This window comes from Benincasa hispida, chromosome 5, assembly GCF_027475165.1.
Source record: "Benincasa hispida cultivar pf3 chromosome 5, pf3_genome.v1.1, whole genome shotgun sequence".
Classification (NCBI taxonomy): Eukaryota; Viridiplantae; Streptophyta; class Magnoliopsida; order Cucurbitales; family Cucurbitaceae; genus Benincasa; species Benincasa hispida.
In genome coordinates this window covers 38233780-38239881 of record NC_143482.1, presented here as the reverse complement: position 1 = coordinate 38239881, position 6102 = coordinate 38233780, and the positions used below count along the sequence as shown (strand labels likewise).

At 35.2% G+C, this 6102-nt stretch overlaps 1 long non-coding RNA gene across 3 annotated transcripts; it reads left to right on the top strand.

Moving 5' to 3' along the window:
- Nucleotides 1-1961: 1961 nt before the first annotated feature.
- On the top strand, nt 1962-4955 carry LOC150036112 (uncharacterized). Of its 3 annotated transcripts, none has more exons than XR_016529645.1 (4): nt 1962-3110; nt 3225-3892; nt 4460-4590; nt 4676-4955. It is a non-coding gene; the product is annotated as an uncharacterized LOC150036112 (long non-coding RNA). The 3 variants fall into 3 exon arrangements; XR_016529646.1 differs by having other exon boundaries at nt 1962-3509; nt 3588-3892; XR_016529644.1 differs by having other exon boundaries at nt 1962-3892.
- Nucleotides 4956-6102: the final 1147 nt, after the last annotated feature.

Below are 6102 nucleotides of genomic sequence, written 5' to 3'. Positions count from 1 at the left end.
AAGCTTACGCTTATGTCATGGAATGTTGCTATTATATGTTCTAGCGGATTTTGATGGATGGATAAATTGTAAACTGTTATGTTGATCTTAGCATGATTTATGACCTTGGTGGTATGCTTATATCTTTATAAGATTGCAGTGACTGTTAGCACTCCCATTGGGATACGCACATCGCACGTTGTGAGCATTCAGGCCCACACCTTATGCTTATGTACAATGTCCCTTGGGATCACCACTTATGTTTATGATTGGGCCCTCCAGGGTCACTACTTATGAAAGCATGCCTTCGGGTTCGCCCCTTATGCTTATGCCTATGCCTACGATGCCATTGTGCACTTGTGTCCCGATGAGAAGGCTAATAGATCACTGAGTGGACCCAGTAGTGGGTCCCTTACTGAGTATACTTATATACTCACCCTTTTCCTTTCATGTTTTTCAGGTAAAAGTAGAGATAGACCGGCGACAAGAGAGATCCGACCTGGCCATCTGGACGAGTCATTGCTTTCGTATTTAGGTTTCATGAACTAGTGTCTGGGTTAGGAGTTAGGAGTTTAAAAAAAAAACATATGAATATTCCTTGATTTCATTTATTGATTCATTTAAATGTTATTTATTTTAAAGTTGGGTCAAGGGTACCCCGAACAGTAAATTGTTTTGTTTTTTGGTTTTTTTTTTTTAGAATTCTCTTCCTTACTTATTTGAGCTTTATTTAACAAAATAAAATTTTTATCTCTTTTACTTAAATATCATTCGAGAAATGTATTGCCAAGCATATGCATGCATAGAGTAGCGTCCTAGAAATATACTAGAAATTTGGGTCGTTATATTTATTCCATCAAGCAGGCGCAATATAGGAATCTCACGGTTCAAACTAATGGAAGAGACCGTAGAATATGTTGACACATTTCCTTCACCCACTTACTATGAACTACTTATCCTATTCACCTTGCTATTGACCCATACAAACACTTTCCAATGGAGGTCACTCCCAGGGTGACACGAGGCGAGCATGAATCTCATAGTGTGAACTTTTAGGGACGTGAGAGTTAAGAATAATATATCGTATATGTTATTAATCCCCTATTAAAGTGTTCTAAATGTTTGGGTATATATTTTTACTTGGGCATATTTCGGCTAATAAACACCCTAAGTCTATGTGGTTTATCCAAGTATAATGTTTATATTTTGATTTAACCTACGATGTCTAAATGATAAAACCATTTTATTACCTCACACCGCTCACGCATGCTTATAAAATCGATTAACAATGCTCAGCAATTTGACTAAAATCCCCAGGTAGGAGGTGTTATGTTGGCCGTCAATTTAAGTACCTCTAGCCTTAGACAGAATTATAGACCGGTTGAGTTTGTAACCGTGTTTTATAAGATAACAAGCTATTTTAACTATTAAAACATGTTGTTATTAAAACTAAGTGAACACGTATCCTATCTTTGTTATAGATTTTAAATTTCTAATTCATTTTATAACTCTTATAAAACCATAGACACTATAATATATGCTTAAGCATATTAATATAACAATTATAACAATCATATTAATCTTATGAAACCCTACTCATGCATACTATATATATTATAACCAATTTATAAAATATATCAATGCAAGAAATATGCTTTCCTATGGTGGGATTTTAAATCTACATGGCATACAATATGCACATACATGCTGAATTTAAATATAACATACATCATATGCATAAAATATTTAAACAATACTAATATGGACCAACTTTGGCATCCTCAGCAATTAAAAAAACTATTTTATTACAAAAAGAAAAACCAAAAATAGCTTGAGAAGCCTCTGGACCGGTTGAACCAACCCGAACCAGACTCGAACCACCCGAACCAAACCTCCAAGGCTTCAAAAATGGCTGAACCGATCCAAAGAAGCCAAAACCGATCGACCTGGCCATCTCCCGCAAATCGGTCATCGTGCATGCGTGTTTTTGAGCTGAGATGAGCATCGTTGAAATGCTCCATCCCAGCGTTGCAACGTCTCGAGCTTTAGGATGAACAACGTCATGATGCTCTAAGAACAGCGTCACGACGCTGCGAAGGCACACTACGAGAATTTTGGGCTTTAATGTCGATTGAAAAGAGTGAAATCAGATGTATATTGCAAATTTTTTTTAAAAAAAAAAACGGATCTTTAATGTTGGTTTAAAACTGACATTGTAGGGGGTACCTTTAATGTCAGTTTTAAACCGACATTAAAGACCCGCTTCACTTTTTCCTCTAACTTTCTATTTTCCTCCCATTTTTTTCATTTCCCTCTTCACTCTCCCTTTATTTTCTTTTTTCTCTCATTCTCACACTTCTCTCTTCAGACCCTATTCTTCATCACTCTTCTCTTTCAAACTCTTGTCTGCTGCTCATTTCGTTTCTCACTCCTCTCTTCCAAACTCCTCTCTTCCAATGTGGATTTGCTAGTCGTTTTGTCAGATCTGCTACTCATTTCGTCATCGTTCGCCTATCTCTGCCGAATCTACTGTTCGTTTCGTCGTTGTTCGCGTGTCTCTAGATCTGCCATCGTCGTTCGCTAGATCTGTCGCCGTCGTCGATCATCGTTTGTTCTGTTGTCGTTCTATTGTCGTCATCGTTCGTTCCGCCGCCGAATCAGGTGCGTTTGCCTAGCCATCAGCCTCTTTTCATTTGCGCTTCTATCTGGGTTTCCGTCGCCATCTTCGTTAGTCATCCGCAGGTCTTTGTCCAACGCACTGCCGTCACCTTGATGTTTAGTATGCTCTTCTTCCCTTCTTTTTCCATCGCTATCACCATCAATGTGCTCTTTTTCTCTTTCCTCTCTCAAACTCACAGCAATTTTTGTTCTTATGTTTACGCCTCTCAACTGTTTGTGTAAATGTCTCAATGAAAGCCAGTTGTGGTTTCACTCCAATATGTCTCTCTGCTCCTAGATTTGGGCCTTTTTATGTGTTTATGGCCTTTGAAATTCGATTTGATTAATGGTTTTGTTGTATATGATACATTTGTTGAATTATGTGAAGTTCTGCTACCTTTTGTGATAACATCCTTAAGAAAGGTAGGAATGAGAAGCTGAGCGATGAAACAATTGAGGAGATACTTGAGAAGGTAATTTTTCTATTTATTATTCTTTTGAAGTTCATTTAATGTTTGAACTTTGGAATTCATATGGTTTAAGGACTCTTTTGTATCTTACAAATTATTCATAATGTGTTTCTTCAGATATGGTCGACACTAGTATTAGTATAATCAAGCATCATCCTTAGCCTCTGAACAATCTGTAGTGGAAAGATGGTCATTATACATCTTGTAGTCATGTTTAAGAGCACGCATCCATGCCGAACAAAGGTGATTGCATATAAGAACAGTGGAGGGGAAAATAAACTGTATCTGTTTCATGTAGGCGGAGGAAATAGATAAAAGAAAAGCGTGTTCTTTTTTTCTTCTTCTTCCAAACGCAGCTGGTTCCATTTCATTAAGTTCGTTATCACCTTTGTTTTTCTAATAGTAAGTGAAATGGCGGGAGTTCACTGAAATTAATAAATAACATAACATAACATAATTCTGCTAGTGAATGCATGGCAGGAGGATGGTCTTGATTTGGCTGCTACAATCAGGGGTGCCAGTTTCTATCGTCATTCACATGGCCAGTTTGCTTGTTTGTTGAGAGGGAGAATGCTTTGGCATTATAAGGATTTATGAGAATTGTGCCTGTTTCAAGAAAACTCTTGCTTCCTTAATTATACTCCTACAAGTTTAGCTTTAGTTCATACTGATTGAAGTTGCCTCACATTTGTGTTTTTGTTTGTGTGTTTTTTAGGTGTTTGGAAGGGGTGGGGAGGAGATGGATTTCTTGAAACAACAAGGGATTCACGTAAAAATTGTTCCTAGTAAGTACATTTTTGAATGCTTGCAATTTTAAGCACAGTTTCTAAGTGTTTTAAGTGACTCTAATGATATGGAAATTCATGTTTGAGAAGTTATAGTGTGCCTATTTCCCTTTGGACCATATTGGATTAGAATGTAACACTCGTTTATGACTCATGGGTACTATTTATTTGTAGTTTAGATTTAATTCAAGGTGCTTGAGTTTGTAGGTTGCACTATGGTAGTTTGTGGGTTATTGATGCACTATGGTAGTTTTTGTGACAACTTTTGAGATTTCAAGTACATTGTGAGCTAATTTTCTTATTGATATATGTGTTCTTGAATATTCATTTTTTGGGAATTCTGATAGTTCTATTGAGAACAAGTGGTTGTGAAATATTTTTGGGTGTGTATTTCTTTAAACAGGTTCAAAGTAAATTTTTGGTTTTGTTGTGGTAGCATCGTTATGCTACCGAAAATTTTCCTTCATCTTTGTTTCTCATATCTAGATAACCAAGCTTCTCTTCTTCAAGATCTTGAAAAAGAAGGTTCTCTCATTTATTCAACTATTGAGTTTTCTTGTTTTACAGGTGCAACAAATGAGTAAAGATTTGGTATCGCAACCTCTTTATGCTTTTTCTTGGCGAACTCTAGATCCAACACATTCACTACAAGAATTTTGCCTTGAATGTACCATTTATGCACATTTCCAATAAACACGGTTAGTTGAATACGAATTCTGATCACATTTTCACTTTCAATCCTTTATCTTAAACCTTTTTTGTTTGTGATTCTTTGAATAACAGTGGTCAGACAAAGATGCCTATAATCAGACACTGCCGAAGCTGGGGGGTCTGTTCAAGAAGAATTATGAAAGGATCCATACTTACCAAGTGGAGAGGGACAGTAAACTCATAATGTTTGTAAAATCATAATGTTTGTATTACTTCTAATTTGTGTTTTCAAAGCCTGAATGATTGTGCGGCCTTTTAAATTATAATTTTATAGCAGAATTTGCGGATTAAATATAATAGATTTACAATCCATACATAAATAATATGTCATAGCCATAACGTTTGATGATGATGTGTCATGTTATACTTTTTGACTGAAAAACTAGATTCGGTAATGGAATTTAAAAAAAAAAATAGACAATAATTGATAAAACGGACAGATTTTGGGCTTCAATATCGGTTTAAAGGACTTCATTTGATTCTTGAGCTTCAGTTGCAACCGACAATAAAGACATTGTTATTAAAGCCCTTTAATGTCGGTTTGAAACCGACATTAAAGACAACTAAAATTAAAGGGTTTTAATAAAACTATCTTTAATGTCGGTTGTTAATCGACATTAAAGCCCTTTAATGTCGGTTTAGCCCGAATTTCTTCTAGTGGCAGGTGTTGTTTTTCCAATTTCTGCTACTGACCTTGTTTGCTTGAATCTTCAATTACAATCTATTTTCAACTCTATTGACTCTAATAAAATTACAGACCCTTAATCATACATTAAGATTCATCAACCAAGAGCCAATTACAAATTTAACAACTGAATCAAAGAGAATTGTAATGTCAATGTTGAATTAAAAACCATATCAATCACTAAACATGCATTGCTAGAAATTCACCCACCAAACTCAAATTAACGATAATAGAGTGCTTAAATCATGCGTTGATCTCAATTGATAGAGTAAATATGCAAAATGTAGAAGCTAACATAATTATTAAGCACTCTAATTGCATTTAATTTGAGTTCAAAGTATGCTAAAAAACAGTTTTTCTGAAACAAGGGTTTCTAGAATATAGACCTTTGTAGATTCCCTCCTTATCCTTGCTCTCTACATGAAATTGGATCTCCAAATCACTAGTAGACCACTAAGAGGATCTTCTCTACTATCCTCAGCCTTGGATTGAGTGGTAGAAACTCAAAATTATGAGGAATTGGATAGGGATTGGAGAGGGTTTGAGAGAATTTAAAAAATTCTCATAATTTTCCAATAATTCATCATACGTCTCTCCAGTTTCTAAAATTGAAGTATTTAACAAGTTCAAGCATGCAAGCACTTAGACTTTCAGCTAATTGACACTTCAATTAGCACTAAGTGAGTATGCAAGGTGTTGATTTGTGGAAAAATCCTCTAAAAAACCAAAATTGGGATAAATCCACTAAATACATTTCAATTTTTTTAATTAATTTAATTTAATTTAATTTAAGAATAAATTAAATCTTAATTCA